The sequence below is a fragment of the Chelonia mydas genome, chromosome 8, assembly GCF_015237465.2.
Source record: "Chelonia mydas isolate rCheMyd1 chromosome 8, rCheMyd1.pri.v2, whole genome shotgun sequence".
Taxonomy (NCBI): domain Eukaryota; kingdom Metazoa; phylum Chordata; order Testudines; family Cheloniidae; genus Chelonia; species Chelonia mydas.
In genome coordinates, this window is record NC_057854.1 from 76,719,690 (window position 1) to 76,737,919 (window position 18,230).

General features: G+C 40.7%; 1 long non-coding RNA gene across 1 annotated transcript; it reads right to left on the reverse strand.

Moving 5' to 3' along the window:
• Positions 1–13,043: 13,043 nt before the first annotated feature.
• On the reverse strand, positions 13,044–16,739 carry LOC122466871. Its single transcript, XR_006292778.1, has 2 exons — positions 16,515–16,739; positions 13,044–13,684 (listed from the first exon to the last, which is right to left on the reverse strand). It is a non-coding gene; the product is annotated as an uncharacterized LOC122466871 (long non-coding RNA).
• Between the last annotated feature and the right edge of the window lie 1,491 nt (positions 16,740–18,230).

Genomic DNA, 18,230 nt, shown 5'->3' on the forward strand with positions numbered 1-18,230 from the left:
GTTTGTACATTTTATGGCAAGTATATATGGATCTGCTGTGTAAATCCAGGTTGCATAACTGTGTTCAATCTGATGGTGTCAGGTTATATATTAATACACTAGGGAAATTCCCAAAGACTGTAATGATCTAAATCTGAACTATTTCCGTATCTAATTGATGCATCTTGAAGTGACCAATATCGTGTTGTCATGAATATACTGTACATAGTTTATAAGGAATTTAAAGTACAGTATCGCAAATCAACTTGCAAACATGGCAGTTCTGAACTTCTAGGCGAAAACTCTGATCAGTACAACAGCTATGTATTTAGGCCCTCTCAGAGTTCCAGAGAGGCCCGGACACTTCCAGCTTTTGAGGCCCCTAGCCACAATAAAAATAAAAAATTATGACACATGAAAACAAAATAAGGCACCAAAAGAAGAGTGAGACAATTTGAATTTTTTTATTTAACAAATGCTTTTCTAGCCTTTTTCTGTGCAAATGCACTAATTATTGAGGAAAAATCTAGCTTTCGTGCAATGTCACAGTTGATACTAAGTATGACGAGCCCATTCAGCTCTTGTCCCATAGTTGAATGTATCAGAGGGGTAGCCGTGTTAGTCTGTATCCACAAAAGCAACAAGGAGTCCAGTGGCACCTTTAAGACTAACAGATTTATTTGGGCATAAGCTTTCATGGGTAAAAAACTCACTTCTTGCATCTGAAGAACTTGTTTTTTTATCCATGAAAGCTTATGCCCAAACAAATCTGTTAGTCTTTGAGGTGCCACCGGACTCCTCATTGTTTTTATAGCTGAACTGTGATAACTCTTTACCTGCTTCAACACGTTGAAGGTGCGTTCACCTGAAGTGACTGATGCAGGCAAACTGACAAAAATATGCAATGCAATTGTAATATTAGGAAACGCACCAGAGAGTCCAAGTTCAAGTATTTCTTGAAGCAATTCCTTTGGCTTGCAATCCAATTTAAAGTTCGTGGAATATATTCGTTTGAGGAAGATCACCTTGTCACTGAGATCTTTTGAGATTTCTTTTTTGTGCTGTTACTGAAATTGTTCAGCTGCAGAAAGTAGATCTTCATTACTCAGTCTGTTAAACTGCCAAAGAAACCCCAAAAGGGTACAAATTAGTCGCAGTGACTCAGATCGACGTGTAAGACCTGACTGAATAGATTCAATGATGACAAGGAAGACATTGACCCTATAATGCTGCTCAGCATTGGATTCAGTAAGTAAGTTGCAATTGATGGAGAACTCAGATGAAATGCCAATATTCTGTGCTACTAATTTGGACTCAGTCAGGATCGCATCCCATTGTTCACAAATCTGTTGAATGTCATTGATAAGACTTTCAATGTTATCCCTCTCAACATCAAGTGTAGCATTGCATGCTTCAACTACCAGATTAGTTTGGTGGATCATTGTAAGTAGCTTCAACCACAAGCCTGTGGAGTGAGATTGAGAGATTCAAGCTCATTTAAAGGCTTTCTCACTGAATTAAAATGCTGCGCATCTGGTTGAACACCATCAATCTGTGCAAACCATCTAGTTTTGGATATCCTATGCAGTGAAACAGGAAGATATTGCTATAGAATTTCCCACCTTTGTGGACTGCTACTGAAGAGATTGTACATTTGCTGAACAGTCCCAAAGTAAGTAATTGTCTCCTTGCATGATTCAGCACAGTCAACACCTACAAGGTTTAGTGTGTGGTTTCCACAGCTGGAGAAAATACAGTTTGAATTATGCTCAAGCAGAACTTTGTACTTCCCAGCCATATTAGATCCATTGTCATAGGCTTGACCAATGCAGACTTGAAAATCTAACTTAAAACCTTCTAGAATTGCTAGTGCTCGATCAGCAATTTCTTTTCCAGTTTTTCTCATGAAATTATTAAAAATAAACCTTTCCTCAATTGAAAATTTTGAGCTGTCTACAATCTTAACATATTGAATAACTATAGTAGTCAGTTCCTTGTGAGAACAATCTGGAGAGGCATCAACAGTGATTGAAAAATACTTGGCATTTTGAATCTCATCAAGAATTGTTGTTCGTACGAATGACCCACATAGTTCAATAAACTCGTTTTGTATGCGTGTGGAGAGATAATGGACTCGCGTGTGCTTTGACTCTCTTGTGATTCTCAAACACGTTTAACATGCTCTGATAAAAGTGGGTCATATTTGCTGAGGAGTTCAACTATGCTTAGAAAGTTTCCATGTGCACAATCACCAATACGTTGACTTCAACCAAAGAACATCAATCCCCGCTCAGAAAGAAAAAGGATGACATTCAGGATGCGCTCAAGAAGTTTTTTCCAGTTATTAGTTTCTGTAGAGAGTTCAGTCAAGAAGAGTAAATTCTAGACTGAACTTTCAGCTGATGCTGCTCTACTGGCTGATTTCCATGCCACATAATTTTCTTTGTGTGATGTTGAACTCTCATGTGATGGTATTCGGTCTTTCAACTTCCACCAACCTCTTTTGATGCTCCATCCTGATTGATCAGAGGGAATTGATGCATTTTCAGCACTTTTGTTCAAAACGAAGCAGGGTGCATGGTACAGAGATTGTTTTTCCATACTCCAGCATAACCAGTCTCTTGTGCAGGTCTCATCATTTGGAAGAGTTTTTGTCAGCAGATGAGTAGGGAAAGCATGATTATCAGCATCTTGTGGAATGTTATTTGGAATTTGAAAACAACTAATTTGAAGAAAAGATTGCATTTGTGCAACATTGCTCTTGTCAATAATTCCAGTGTCAGTCAGTCAAACCCGTTGTACTCATGAATTTCTCTTGCTGCGTAAGATCTACATCTTCTTGTTGCTGTTGAGTTTCTTGATCATACACAGGATCTTCTGCTGCATCTGTTACTGTTGGCACATCTCCTTCTTGACTACTGTTCTCATGTTCAGGTATTGGCATTGAAATATCACCTGTTGCAGTTGCAGAGTTTTTATTATCTGTAGCATTGTTTGTTGGGTAAGGTGTGTTTTCCAGTGGTTTGAGAAATGAAGTTATTGGCTTTGAGCTCTTAGCTGCTGCTTCACTCAGTTGTTTTCGCTGTCTCTTGCTTGCACCACTTTCAAATCTCCTCTTCGTAGTGATCTATCTGGTCAATATGTAGCCTATCCACACTTGAAATATTCTGCTGTAAATAGGTAGCTTATCTACACTTATAAACATGTACACAAATGCTGATAAGACTTAAAACGAAGGAATACTAATTAAAAACACAAAATGAAACAGGTTATTATCTGTATCACTGAATCAAAACTCAAGCATGCAAGGTATAATATAACAGGCTGAGCTGAAGACAAAGGAATGACACACATATATATATATGTATATATATAGTAAACAGACATGGATACAGACAGGGATAATGTCGAAAAATTTCAAACGTGTGTCCTCACGAAACTCACTGTACAAGATTGTTCTCACAAATTTTCATCTTGAATCTGTGCCTATAGACTACGAAAGCCTATGATGATGCCCAAGCTACCAAGCTAGGGCTCAACCAACCAGTCACCTCTTTTAGATACCATATGAAGATAATAATGATGAATTCTCACACATAAATAATTCCTTAGTCAGCTAGACATAAAACTGTAAAGACACTAAAATGTACCAATGCTCTACCTTTCAACACGCACTTGATCTGGCACCACCCACTAGTAGTGGTTTGTTTATATGATCAGCTGATCTGAGAGGACACGTTCATCACGGTTTAATATTGTGCCATCAGAACCGATATATTTTTATGAATATTTATGAACATTTTAAACTCTTTAATATGACAAAATCTGTATCAATTAAAAAAATTATGTCTTTTACCAAATCACATCTCTTATTTGCTTAAATTTGTAGATCTAAGCTGAGAGAGTGTGTCACATTTTGGTCTGATAGGGATGCGCATAAAAACAAGTTGCAAAACTTATCAAATGCCAAAAAATTAACAAGTGTCTAAATTTGAGGCCCATTTTGAGCTTGAGGCCCAGGCCAAATGGCCCTCCTGGCCTCCCCCTCTGATTGGCCCTGTATGTACTACTGAATGGGACAAATGCAGATTGAGTGGCAAAGGCAGATCAGTGCTAATCTATGTGATTTGAGAGAGAAATTCCATATGGAACGTATCAGAGGACCTATTAGTTTTCATTAGATGCTTTAGTTTAAATAGAACTGTAGAAATTTGTCATACCTGCCAATATTTGAAATCTACTATATAAATAAAATAGGGACAATTGTTATGTACTGTATGTAACTTTATATTCTAATATGTGTAATTTAAATTGCTTTCCTTTTTGTAGAGAGAACATTTCCACTCAGCTTAGCTGTTTTACTTCAACAATGCATATAACTGCAATTCATAGATGCATTGATTTTAAGGCCACCAGGGACCATCAGATCATCTAGTCTAACCTTCTGTATAATACAGGTGATGGAATTTTATGATGACTAAAGCATGTCTTCCAGAAAGGCCCAGTCCCAGTCTGAAGACTTCAACTGATGGAGAATCCACCACTTCCCTTGACAGTTTGTTTCAAGGATTTATTACTCACACTGTTAAAAATGTACAACTTAGTTCTAATTTGAATTTGTCTGGCTTTAACAGCCCTTAGTTTAATGTCTAGTATATTCTCCCCAGGAAGGTATTTATATACCATAATAAAGTCATCTCTTGATTTTTTTTAAAGCAACTAAATAAATTGAGCTTCTGAACTCTGTCACACTGAGATATACTTACCAAACTTTGAATAATTCTTGTAGCTATTTTCTGAACTCTTTCCAATTTTCCAACATCCTTTTAAAACTGCAGACACCAGAATTGTACACAGTATTCCGGTACTGGTCTCATCAGTGTTGCATACAGAGGCAGTCTTCTCCTTGCTGCTACTCACAACTCCCCCTTTATACACCCAATGATTGAATTAGACCTTTTGGCCAAAGCACAGCACTGGGTGCTCATTTGAATTGTTTGTCCACTCTGACCCCTAAACCCTTTTCACAGTCATTGCTTTCGGAGATACAGTTCCCCATTCTCCATGACCTGCATTCTTTGTTCCTAAATGTATGATATTACATTTGTCTGCATTCAAATGTATTTTTGTTTGACTCAGCCCAGCTTACCTAGCTATCTCGATCACTCAGTATGACTGGCATGGCCTCATCATTATTTACCACTTTCCCAATCTTTGTGTCATCACTAAATTTTATCTGCAGTGATTTTATTTACTTCCAAATCATTGATAAAAATATTGAATCATATTGGGTAGAGAACCAAGGCCTGGGTAACCCCACTAACAACACCCTCATTTGATGAGGAATCCCCAACAACAATTACTTTTTGAGAGCTATAAGTAAACTAGTTCTTAATCCATTTAATGTGTGCTCTAGTGATAATGTATAGTGCTGATTTTTAATCAGAATGTCATAGAGTGCTATGTCAAACACCTTACAAAATATAAGTAAAAGACAACTGTGTGGATGTCATAATCAACCACACTTGGAATCTTATCAAAAAATGAAATGAGGTTTGTTTGACAAGACCTATTTTCCATAAAATCACTTGCCATTGCACCCCATAATGCTTTATGCAAATATGCTTATGAATGTATATATGGGACATAACTGAAATATGTTTTATGCTACATATGCTGTGTAACATATCTCTGCAAAGGTTATGATCGACGGAATATATTCATGTATTTGTATGCATGTATCATTTTTGTATTCAAAGTTACGAATATTGGCTGTGTACTTGTTTAATTTTAAGTAGCCTTAGTAAAGTATTTTGGTCAGCTTCTTTAGAAAGGAATTTGCAAGTTAAGTGCCCAATCAAGAAACACTTAAGCTAACACTGAACTTGGAGACGCCAATCCACATCTGAGCTTTCCCAGGAATGTGGTCTGGCTGGTAAGGAACTCAGTCATGCATGGACATGTGACTTGCCCATGTGATTCCAAAACTCCATCTTGGAGCTGGATTTTGCACAGGAGAGAGGAGGGGGCCTCCACCCACTAGAGAAAGTCTATTTAAGCCTTCCATTTTGTCTTCAGCTGGCTCAAGAGATAGCCTCTCCAACCCCAAAGGTTATCTAAAAGAGACGAACAAAGGACAGTAACTACAGGGGGTGTGAGTGATTGCTGGACCCAGATTAGAAGGAGACTAGTCTGTAAAAGAAGCTTACTGGAACATCTCTGAGGGTGTGATTTCATCCGTAATGACTTTCTTACTGTATTAGGCATAGACTTGCTTGTTTTATTTTATTTTGTTTGGTAATTCATTTTGTTCTGTCTGTTACTACTTGGAACCACTTAAATCCTACTTTTTGTATTTAATAAAATAACTTTTTACTTATTAATTAACCCAGAGAATGTATTAATACCTGGGGGGGAGGGGGCAAACAGCTGTGCATATCTCTCTATCAGTGTTATAGAGGGCGAACAATTTATGAGTTTATCCTGTATAAGCTTTATACAGGGTAAAACAGATTTATTTGGGGTTTGGACCCCATTGGGAGCTGAGCATCTGAGTGTTAGAGACAAGAACATTTCTTAAGCTGTTTTCAGTTAAGCCTGCAGCTGTTGGGAGACGTGGTTCAAACCTGGGGCTGTGTTTGCAGCAGGCAAACGTGTCTGGCTCAAACCAGGCAGGGCACTGAAGTCCTAAGATGGCAGGGAAAACAGACTCAGAGGTAGTCAAAGCACAACAGGTGGCAGTTCCCAAGGGGTTTTCTGTGATCCAACCCATCACAATCACATCATTTACATTCATTATATTCCCATCATGTAATTCTTTATTGATTGAATCTCATATCGGCTTTTCCATTAATTTGCCCGGGACTGATGTCAGGCTAACCAGCCTATAATTACCCTGTGTGATGGATTAGTACGGTCTATTTCAATCTGCAAATCCTATTCTGTTTTGTGAACACTATTCTGGTTATAAAATTATGCTGTGCCCTCACTTTGGCACTGCAGCCTTCATCTTGACCTGAAAACACACCTAAGGTGTCAGGAAAAATACTTGCATCTGGCAGCAGGCTAACAATGGAGAGCTAACAAGAGTAATCAACCTGGATAGTCTTGTATTTCAATGGAAGCATCCTAGAGCAATCTGCTGGCTGCAGTTTCCCAATCTGGACTTCAGGTGGACTGGAACTAAGCAACAAATCACTTGATGAGGGAACTGAAGCTGCTCAGAGAAGTCCGCTGATAGACAGAATGGGAATATTATGAAAGGATAAGTTCTGTTCTGAGCTGCTACTCTTTCATTGGCCTTCCAATGAGACAAGACTGGGCTGAAGGAGAGGAAGTGTAGAAGAATCCTGTGCTCCCTGGAAGACATTGAAGACGACCCAAAGGACTCACAGGAGGGATGAGGAAACTGAGCAGCCTTGTGTGGAGCTGTTTAATATTTTCCCATAGATTTGTATATCTCTTGTGATTGTTTAGAAGTGCTTCTGTAAAGCCTGTGTGTCCCTTGTTTTAACTGTCACAAAAATCTCTGAAGGGTGAAACACTCATTCTGAGCAGTGTTGGGGAAGGGGACTTCACTGGCACCTGGAGAATTTAAGGTCTACAGCATTTATTTCTCTGATATATCAAATTCCACAGCCATCAGCCAAACCATAATCTCCCTCCCATGCACCCGCTCTCTCCTCATTGACCACCACTCCCCTAGTCCCCATGGTTGAGGCTGGTGGCACTGCAGAGGTTAAAAATCACACATATTGTAATGCAGGCATGTTTCCTGAAATGGCAGAAGCTCATGGGCTGGATCAGAACTTAGTGACTAAGGAGGAAAGCCCAGCAGCTAAGGACTGGATGGGAGGAGAGTGGGCAGGCTATTCCTGATCTGAGGCAAGAAACTGGCCTTGAGCTAAAAACTGGTTGAGGACTCCAGTCTGCCAGAGGCCATTAGTAAGAGGACAGACCTGACCTGGGTACATGCGTTAACTGGAGCCCAGCAGCTGGCCGTTAGATGGTGAGAGGGCTGTTGCTGCTGGGAACCTGCCTGTAAAGAAGGGGGTTGAAGGCTGAGTCGAGTGGGACTGAAGGCACTGTTGTGTTGATGTTATATTGGACTGGACTACGGGACTTTGTTACCCGGGAAGAAGATGAATGCTTTGAAGTAGCTTGGCCAGAGGGCCAAGTTACCTCTATGGCTGGAGCAGGCTGAAGATCATTGTTGGGAAACTGAGGAAGAGTGCTTGGGATGGTCAGTCTTGTAACAGAGACCATCACTGCTTCTGAGCCATGGACCTATCTGAAGAAGCAGCAATGTCATGGGGAGATATTGCCATGTAACCCCCTTTGACCTGCTGCACAGCCTCACCTACCAATTTCCATAGTCTTACTCCCCTCTCCACTGCAGTAATACAGTAACACCAAGTAGCACTCCAGCCATGTGAGTGCCATCCCCTTCCTGAAATAGATCAAAGCACTACCCTATTTATATTTAACAATGTCATCCAGCCCTATGTAGAAAGTAATCTTATTGCAGCACAGCACATAAAACCAACTGTACAAAACCTGGGGAATCCTATTTTCCATTACAGTGGAAGAAGGAAATAAGGTTGTGCATAGAATGCACTTGTGGACTCTTGCACACACAAAGTTCTTATATTGCTATTACAGCTGATGTAGCTATATCTTATCAGTAACCTAACTGCACTTTGGAAAGACTGAAAATGCTTTTGCAAAGCTATTTTAAGAGACAAAGTTCACCCAGATAGCAGGGTCAACTGTAAGTATACTAGTGGCTTTAGCAAGACATTCTTGGTACCTTGATCACCTGAATACACACCATGCCCACAAGATAGAGATTTAGCAAAAAAAAAAAAAGTTTAAGCATAAAATGGGGTGGCTTTCATTTTCCAGGTTTCAGAGTAGTCTCTAAGGTGCCACAAGTACTCCTTTTCTTTTTTCATTTTCCAGTTATTGCTTCCATTCCCCACTTTTCATCTTTCATTCTCTCACCCCACTTCCCCCTTAATTGTTTTGTTCTCCTCCCTTATGTCAGTTCTATTCCCGTTTATCTTTCTCTTCTCTTTCCTCTGGATCCTATCTTCCGGTGTCTCTAGTATTTCCCCCATCTCTTCCCTACCCAACGGAATCAGACTGGCTCACAGCGATAGCACAAAATCAAGTGGAATTATTAAAAATAATTCTCCTCATGGTGTTTAATGGGGCCTGTTCCTTTAAATCATGCACACAATGGCTTCAGCCCTCCACCACAGGTGTTACAGTTATGCAGTGATACAGTTAACAGCTCATCGTTTGCGTTACAAACCTTGATTAATAGTAGAAATGGGCAAAAAGAGGTGATGTGTGGACTACGTTTAGGTTATTGTTTGAGTTGAAACAATCATTTCTTACTCTGAGGTTCAATGGTTCCTAAATCATGGAAGTATTTTTATGAGAGTTTGACTCCAAATGGCTGAAAACAGATTTGCAGCTGCATTTTCTGCATGAAGAAGCTTCTTGGGTTGCAGCATTCCTGGGAAACTTCTTTCACTCACGCTCTTTAGTCTCCACTAAAAATGCAGTACTTGGCTGTCTATGAACCAGCAATCAGGTGAGGACCAGCATGAAGCTTTTTCCTGCCTCAACACATCCTCCAACTGGGTAAACATCTAAACCAACTGTTAGCTAGCTGCTTCCTCTGGATGCCATGACATGCATGAGAGCTGAATTATAAAGATGTTCACCGTATGGGCAGCTGCAGGAAACCTCACTGTACATCTTCTTTTGCATATAGATTTAAGACCTTATCTCATTAAATTTAATTACAGCTTTTTCATTATAGTATACACATAGACTATGTAATCAAGTGGCATAAAGCTTTAAGTGGCATGAGTTTAGGGTGTATATATGCAGTACATACAGTGTCCTTTTAATTTGACCTGGCCATTCAGGCATGCGGTGTACATGCAGTATGATACTGCTACTAAATCACAGCAGTTTCATACAGTTCTGTATTATGGTTTTCCAACTATTTTATGCACCCATTTTCTGTACCAGTGTAATTATTTTTCTGTATTTCTTGAAAGCATCTAACCGAATCCTAGAAAAATAAGTGGATGTCATCCAAAGTTTCATCTTAAGTCACAGTAGGTTTGTTGTAGTTTCTGTGATTTTTCTCTATACAATGATGCTAACTCCCTTTTTGTATATGGCTAACCCATCGCTTTTGGAGATGAATGTTCTTTGTGAGGCCCAGGGAAAAGTTATTTTGCCTTGGAATGTACCACACAATAGATATTTTCAAGAAATTTCCCAGATTACCCCTATTTAAATCTTCATCCACAGCCAACACTTCAAAAAACTCCAGTGCTACACTATCGGTTATACTTAACACATTTTTCATTAAGTAAGTATACCCATTTCCATTAAAGCACAGGTAACCAAAGTTTGTTAACCAAGTTGTAGCCTCTCCTTCCTGATTTAGTGGTTAAGAGAAAAAGATTAGATTCCTAATTCCCACATACTTCCTTCTTGTAAGCACACACACACCTGGTAACAGGCTTGCAGTGAAAAATACTTATGGGAATCCTTGTTAACTATTAGCCACACTTCCTTGTTGGCAGGTGACAACTTCATGTGAACTATGAACCAAATATAACCCTAGTTACAGCCTGTTCTGGAAGGCCATGCACATCAGCAAAAGACAGCCCAGAGCACGTTTGTTCCCCTAGCTATACACCATTAAAATCGGCGCAGATGTCAAAAAGCCAAATGTGTATACGATTCAGTAGTCAGTGTAGTCGAATATATTGCATATAACAGATGGCAAGTCAAAAGCACCATTCACATTTGTAAGCAGTCAAGATGAGCTGTACCCTGACATCTGGTGGCGAGTCACGGTGGGTTGTGGAAAAGAACTTCAGGGGCTGATCTCATTTGCATAGGCACACCCACCTTGCCTAGATGGTCACTTTGGCTGCTGTAGGATCCCCAGTTTCTCTGTTATTGGGGCATGAATAAACGTGTTATTATCCTGATTATCCGAATCAAGGACAGTGGCACTGTACTTGGCCTTTTGTTATGATGGAGGGATTCACCATCAACTAAGCAGCACTCACTAGGCAAGGGTCATGCGTTCCAAAACCCAGTGAATGGAGAGAGGCTGGGGACAGGTATTAATACTTGGTGGTACAGGCCCCCTGGTGAGGGCCTTACATGCTAATTGCTCTTCCTCCTCTTTCCACTGTGGAATATCAAAGCTAATTTTGATTCTATTAGGAGTCTAGTTGCAGGCTGCTGAGATGAATTTACTTTGGGCTAATGGTGCACCAGCACTGAGGTTCCCCTACTACAAGCTGAAATCACAAAAGAGCTAAACTTACTAAGAGCTGAAGTCACTGAGTGTTGTGTTAAGTAGTAGGGGAGCCCAAAGATATATGGCGGAGCAGTTTGCGGGACAGATGGCAGAGCAGAGCTGCTGGTGGAGTAGAGCAGTTTGTTGGATGCCTGGAGCAGCTCATGGGGGCAGCGGACAGAGCGGAGCCCATGGAGAGGTGCGGCAATCAGCTTTGGACCTCGTAAGGGGCCCCTTAACCCCCACCCCCATCTCCACCCAGGTTGGGAGGTAAAACTCTGCAGATAAACTTTTGAACTCTGGAGCTGCCCTGATCAGGATCAGAGACTTTTGGGTCATTGGACTTTTGGGACTTTGGGTGATTTTGGGTTGCTGGACTCAAGAACCAAAGGGAAACGACATGCCCCAATTTGCTTGGGGTGGGTTTTTTGCTCATGGGTTGTGTTATGAATCCTGTTGGTAGTGTTTCCCCAACATAATGCCACATTGTTTCTCTCTGTTATTAAAAGGCTTTTTGCTACACTCAGACTCTGTGCTTGCGAGAGGGGAAGTATTGCCTCTTGGAGGCGCCCAGCGGGGGTGGTATATATTTGTCCCAGGTCACTGGGTGGGGGCTCGAGCCGGTTTTGCCTTGTGTTATTGGAATGGAACCCCTAGATACTGAACCCGGCCCTTGTTGCTGACAACTCTGACAGGCAGAAGGGTTACACATTAACATCTTTACTCTTCCTGGGCGCCTCTCAGAAACTGTGCTTTGAAATTGTTGAAAATGATTCAACCTCTACACACTGCAGAAGCAAGAAGCTCAGCGTCATTTCTGAAACAACAGCTAGCCTCACTAAGGAACATTGGGGGGTGGGGGAAGACAGAGAAATAAGTAAAGAAAGTTCCAGAGGAGAAGCTGAAAACAGGAAACACGTCTGCAAACAATTCTCAAGCCTGGAGAATTCCCACATGGAATTCCCTTATTCGCACATGGAGTCCCACTGACACCAACTGGATTCTGACTGAGGCCTTAGCTCTGAAGATTACAGCAGTGAGTAAATTAAATAAGTGATGATGTAACTGGGCTTAGATTCATCACAGCTGTACATGCTAGATAACTGCACAAAAGAAAATGTATAAATCACCTTTCAATATATACAAATGTCATAAAATTATGAAGTGACCAACTATCCCCAGAAAATCTTTTCTTTATAATATATATGGTACAGCACAGAGATACACATCACTTCACAAAATACAAAGATACTGATTTGTCACTGCCTTGTGCCTTGCACAGTCATTTAAATCAGTGCAAAGCAAATGCATAATGGGTGTGAATAGTACTAAAGCAGAATGGTGATTTTTTACATCCACTTCACATAGATGCAAACGATTGCACCAGATGCAAGGCATGGGAGAATCAGGCTCAAGTTTCTTGCCCTGAGGAGCTAACAGTTTAAAGGCCTGAACCTGCAAATACTTATTACTGAGAAGTAATGTGAGTTTGGAGTTATGGGCCTGATACTACAAGCGCAGACCACTATCCATGTCCCTCCATTTGAAGGGGAGCTGAGGACTGGGCCCTCACTCAAATACAATATACACCAGAACTCTGTTAAGCCTTGCATGGAAATACTCACATGCTTAAAGTTAAACACATGCTGGAGTGCTTTGCAGAATAGGGACATAAACCAGGAGTAACTCCACTAAAGTGTACCGTACACTGCATTAGCAATTAAGATAGCCCTTTCATTTTATTTTGTAAAATTGCCAAATGTATCACAAGATCGTTGTTACCTGTACTTGTTGTCTAAAAGTTCCAGGATAATTGGATTTCTCTTCTCTGGTTTGATAATCACAGTCACATTTCAATCCTTTCGGTGCTAGATATCAGACAGGGAAATAAAAAGGAAGAAAATGGGCCCTCTGGATAGCAGTGAGGGTTGGGAGATTTGGAGGTGAATTCTAATGTAAAAGAAGTTTAAAATAAAATGGATATAAGCTTTAAAGTGTCTCTTTTAAATTTAAAGAAACCTATTCCTCAGCTCAGTGCGTAAAATAAAGGTCATGAAATTATAAGGTGGAAGAGCTGTCTTATCATACTCTGTTCAATGATTCCATATGTGAAAACAATTTAAATAATTCATGTTTTACATGTTGGTTATGATCAAATGACAAAGGAGAGAGATTAATTTCTACCTTGGCAACTCCTGGCATCTGGAGACGAGCTACCTGCAACACTGTATCAACCCCAATGTCCTTATTGGTGTCATTTTTTCCACTGGGATGAAGGAGAGTGATCTTCGGTGGTTCAGCAATCTGTCAACAGTCTCTAGCCTACTGAACTGATTATAGCTCTCAGTCAGTTGTTTCAATCTATCAGAAAAAAATAGAATGACTAGATATCTATCAGTTCTAAAAGCACATTTTTCCCCAGATAAGACCTTCCATTTTCCCCTTAAAAATAAAATCTGATACTTAAAAAGAATAAAATACATATTAAGATATTTGTCTTAATGATTCATAGTCCTGATTTTTCTCTCACTCTAAGTATATTTCAGCAGTAATTCCACAGAAGTCAGAGAAGTTATACTGGTGTAAACAAAAAAGATATTCAGCCCCAATGGCTTTCTTCCCATAATGGTGCACACAGTTCTCCCTAGTAGATGGACTTTCTGACAAGATCAAGTGTATGTTGGGGTGATCCAATGTATATAGTGAACTTGGACTTTCAGACAGCCTTTGAAAAGGTCCTGACCAAAGGCTCTTAAGCAAAGTAGGCAGTCATGGGATAAGAAAGAAGGTCCTCTCATGGATCAGTAACGGGTTACAAGATAGGAATCAAAGGTTAGGAATAAATGGTCAGTTTTCACAGTGAAGAGAAGTAAATAGTGGGACTCTGTACTGGACTAGTGCTGCTCAACATATTCATAAGTGATCTGGAAAAAGGATACAAAATAGTTGACTGCAAAAGTTATAAAGCTGACTGCAAAAAGTTACAAAAGGATCTCACAAAATTGGGTGACAGGGCAACAAAATGGCAGACGAAATACAGTGTTGATAAATGCGAAGTAATGCACATTAGAAAACATAATCCCAGCTAGACATACAAAATGATGGGGTCTAAATTAGCTGTTACCACTCAAGACAGATCTTGGCCTTATTGTGGATAGTTCTTTGGAAACATCTGTTCAGCGGGAAGCAGGAATAAAAAAAGCTAACAATGTTTGGAACCATTAGGAAAAGGATTGATAGTAAGGCAGAAAATATCATAAAGCCACTATATAAATCCATGGTACACCAGCACCTTGAACACTGCATGCCCCATCTCAAACAAAGATAATAGAATTGGACAAAGTACAAAGAAGGGCAACAAAAATTATTGAGGATATGGAACAGCTTCCATATTAGGAGAGATTAAAGAGACTGGGAACATTCACACAAAAGAGACCACTTCTGAATCCTTTTCATTAAATACAAAGATGTTTGCTACTATATTGGATTTATCTATACAACCATAACATCACAGCTATCAAAGCAGCTGTAAAAATCATATTTTAAGTACATGACCGGGAAGTTTTATAGTAGATCTGGTAGGTACTGTATAAAACAGGGCCCTGTTTTACAGGTGTAAATTTACTTCTACTTCAACAAGACTATATCAGGCCTGGTAATTTTTTGCTCTTGATGATGTGTAACATTCAGCCATTTTATCCAACATGTTTAACAACTGAAGTAAAATGCACAATATAAGCACTGCCATTCCTCCGGCCACCCCCTGCCTCGGCCAACAGCTGCCCTGGGATGTGGGGACCAGCTTAGGGTCTGTTTCAGGAGCCGGGCTCTGAGTGGCTGCCGAGCGTGGATCAATGCCCAACCACCAGGCTCAACAGCGGCTGCCCTGCACCAGGCTGTGGCCGCCAGCGCCACCACCACAGGAACTGCCCAGGCCTGACCCACAGTTTTATATATAAATATAACTAGTCTCAGCTTGCCCCCACTGCTGGCACCTGCACTGTGCAGCTCAGTAGGGAGACCAGATGTCATGATTTTATAGGGACAGTCCTGTTATTTGGGCTGTGTCTTATATAGGTACCTATTATCCCCCACCCCAATTTTTCACACTTGCTGTCTGGTCACCCTAGGCTCAGGAAGATGCCCATATCGGCAGCCAACTTGTTCATGTTGAAGTCCACGATGTTCGTCCTCGGGGAGCTGCCATGGCTGGAGGGGTGGGGAGGATTAGAGGGGACTGAGTCAGCACCAGCACAGATATCGACACCAGGTGCCACTGCCCTTCCCTGGTGGAGGCGTCAGGTGCTGCCAGCCCTGGCTTGTCTATGAGGAACCAGGAAGCTGATTGGGTGGAGCCCACGGCATCACGGCCAGGGCCCAGGCCAATTGCTGCTGCACACGTTACCACCCCCTGCCCTCAGAGGCTGTGATAGATGAAGACGTAAGAGGGGCCCACACAGCCCGCCCTCCCTCAGGGGAATCTGTGGTGGAGGGCAATGGGGGAGAGAGAGGAAGAGTTGGACAGAAGTCTCCCCACTATGCAAAATCCACTGTTTTATATTGGTCAAATCCAAGACAGTAGTATCAGGATAATTCATGACAAGGTAAATTGGGAAAGGCCATGAAAAAGACTATCAAGAACAGTCCATTATATATATAAGGCAATTTATTTAGATTTATATACCAAGAAAGTACCTATCCATACACTCTAGGTGCCTTTAATGTAACTTTAAAATAAGTTATATGTGGATATTAATGTAAGTGAAGTAATAAATATAATATAAATATAACTCACTACCAACAAATCAAGACAATTACAAGCTCAAATTACTCTAGCACTTCAACAATTTTCTACTGTTAAAAGTCCTTCCTCCCCCCACCTCCTGACAATATTCAAATACTTGGGGGAAAAATGAAGTTTGCTCATACAGAATAGTTTGCTGTTGGCCATTATAGGATGTAGCATGTTGTATAAACAACAAATTGATTTTTTTTAGTTGGAAAATAACTTTGTAAACATATTGCACTTAAAGTGCTTAACCCACCCACAGTAGCAGTAATTACAGGCTAAACTTGGTAAAACTGTTTTGCCTTCCCTTTGCCCATGGGCAGAGAGATTCTAGGGCACTAGGACAGGAAGCAAATTCCTGGAAGAGGAAGTAACCAAAACAATCAACATGTCTACACTTACCTCCGGAGCAATCAATCCAGTGGGGTCAATTTATTGCGTCTAGTGAAGACGCGATAAATCGAGCGCTCTCCGTCGACTCCGGTACTTCACCAGAGAGAGAAATGTAGGAGAATTCGATGGGGGAGCGTTAGCAGTTGACCTACTGCAGTGAAGACACCACGGAAAGTAGATCTTAGTACGTCGACTTCAGCTATGTTATCACGGCATCAGTCATGTTTACATCCTTTCTATAGTGGAATTCTAGGAAGGGGAAGGGAAAACAAACCAAGAAAAAAATCAACAAAAAAATTATAAAGTTGCCATTGTACAAAACAGCTATTGATCAAGACAGGCCCTGAAAGCTACTATGTATGTAAGTACTTGCTCTGCTTGAATGCAATTTACTATTCTTTACCTTTTATTGTAGCAAGTTTATCTTTGCTAATTGAATGCTGCTTTCAAACCCTTTTCCTACAGTTGATTTAGCTCCAGTTTGCTGAAACTATTTTTAGAAATGTAATGTGTCATTGGTTCATGATTGTCTTTCAAACCTCAGAGGAGGCACCATGCTCCTGTAGAGACTATAGTGTAGTGAGAGTGAGAAGAGCTGGGTTCTATTCCTAGTGCTGTCACTCTGAGATATTCTGAAAGTCAGTTAGGCCAAAGTTCTCAAACTTGAGTACCTAGATAACACTGGTCCTACTTTCAGGGGTTGAGCCCCTATAGCTGCCATTGATCAAGTGGGACTTGTGGTTGCTCATTGCCTCCACAGACCAGACCACTTATATCCCTATATATGGATTTAATAGCTAATTTTGTGTGCCAGCGTTTCAAAGACTGAGCTTTATCTGTCAGTTAAAATGGGGGGTTGAAAGTAACTGAGATCTCTGGATAGCAATCACTACAGATTGAAGTGGGGAGGGATAGCTCAGGGGTTTGAGCATTGGCCTGCTAAACCCAGGCTTCTGAGTTCAATCCCTGAGGGGGGCCATTTAGGGATGTGGGGCAAAAATTGGGGATTGGCCCTGCTTTGAGCAGGGGGTTGGACTAGATGACCTCCTGTGGTCCCTTCCAACCCTGATATTCTATGAAGCTAGCCCCTCGTTATCAGCTCAGTATTCAAGTTACCTCATCCTGCCCCAACACCTAACTTCTCTGAGACGTAACTGATCTTCCTGAAATTTTGCATTCCTTCTCTCATTCCAGGACAGAGTTTTTCTGGGAAGTTTGATTCCCCCCCCCCAAAACCAGTCAATGCATTTTAAAGCGATGGTATTTTGAAAACTTCCAACATCCACTTCTTTTCCACCTCGAAATTGGCTTGGCTGACAAACTCAACATTTGTTTTGTGGACCTTGCTGATGAGAGGTGCCTTTTAGTTTTGAGGGGAGCATGATGATGTAAAGATATATAAAGAATTGTTTTTAAGTATACAGGTGACCATGCAATACCCATTAAAGTCAATGGGAGTGCGTCCAGAATCCTTCCATTAACTTCAGTGCGTGTTAGATGTGGCACATAAAAAGCAACATTAATTGAATAATAGTTATAAATATTTATACTAAAAGTTTTTTTTTAATAACTTAAATGTTTATAAATATAAGCAGCCCTTCTTCTGACTCCAGCTGCTGACTGTGGGAGAAGTAGGGGCACGACCTGAAGAGGAGGAGGCCAGGAGACTCAAGGCTTTCACAAAAGCTAAAACCATTAGATTCAGCTTAATTTAAATGGAAACCG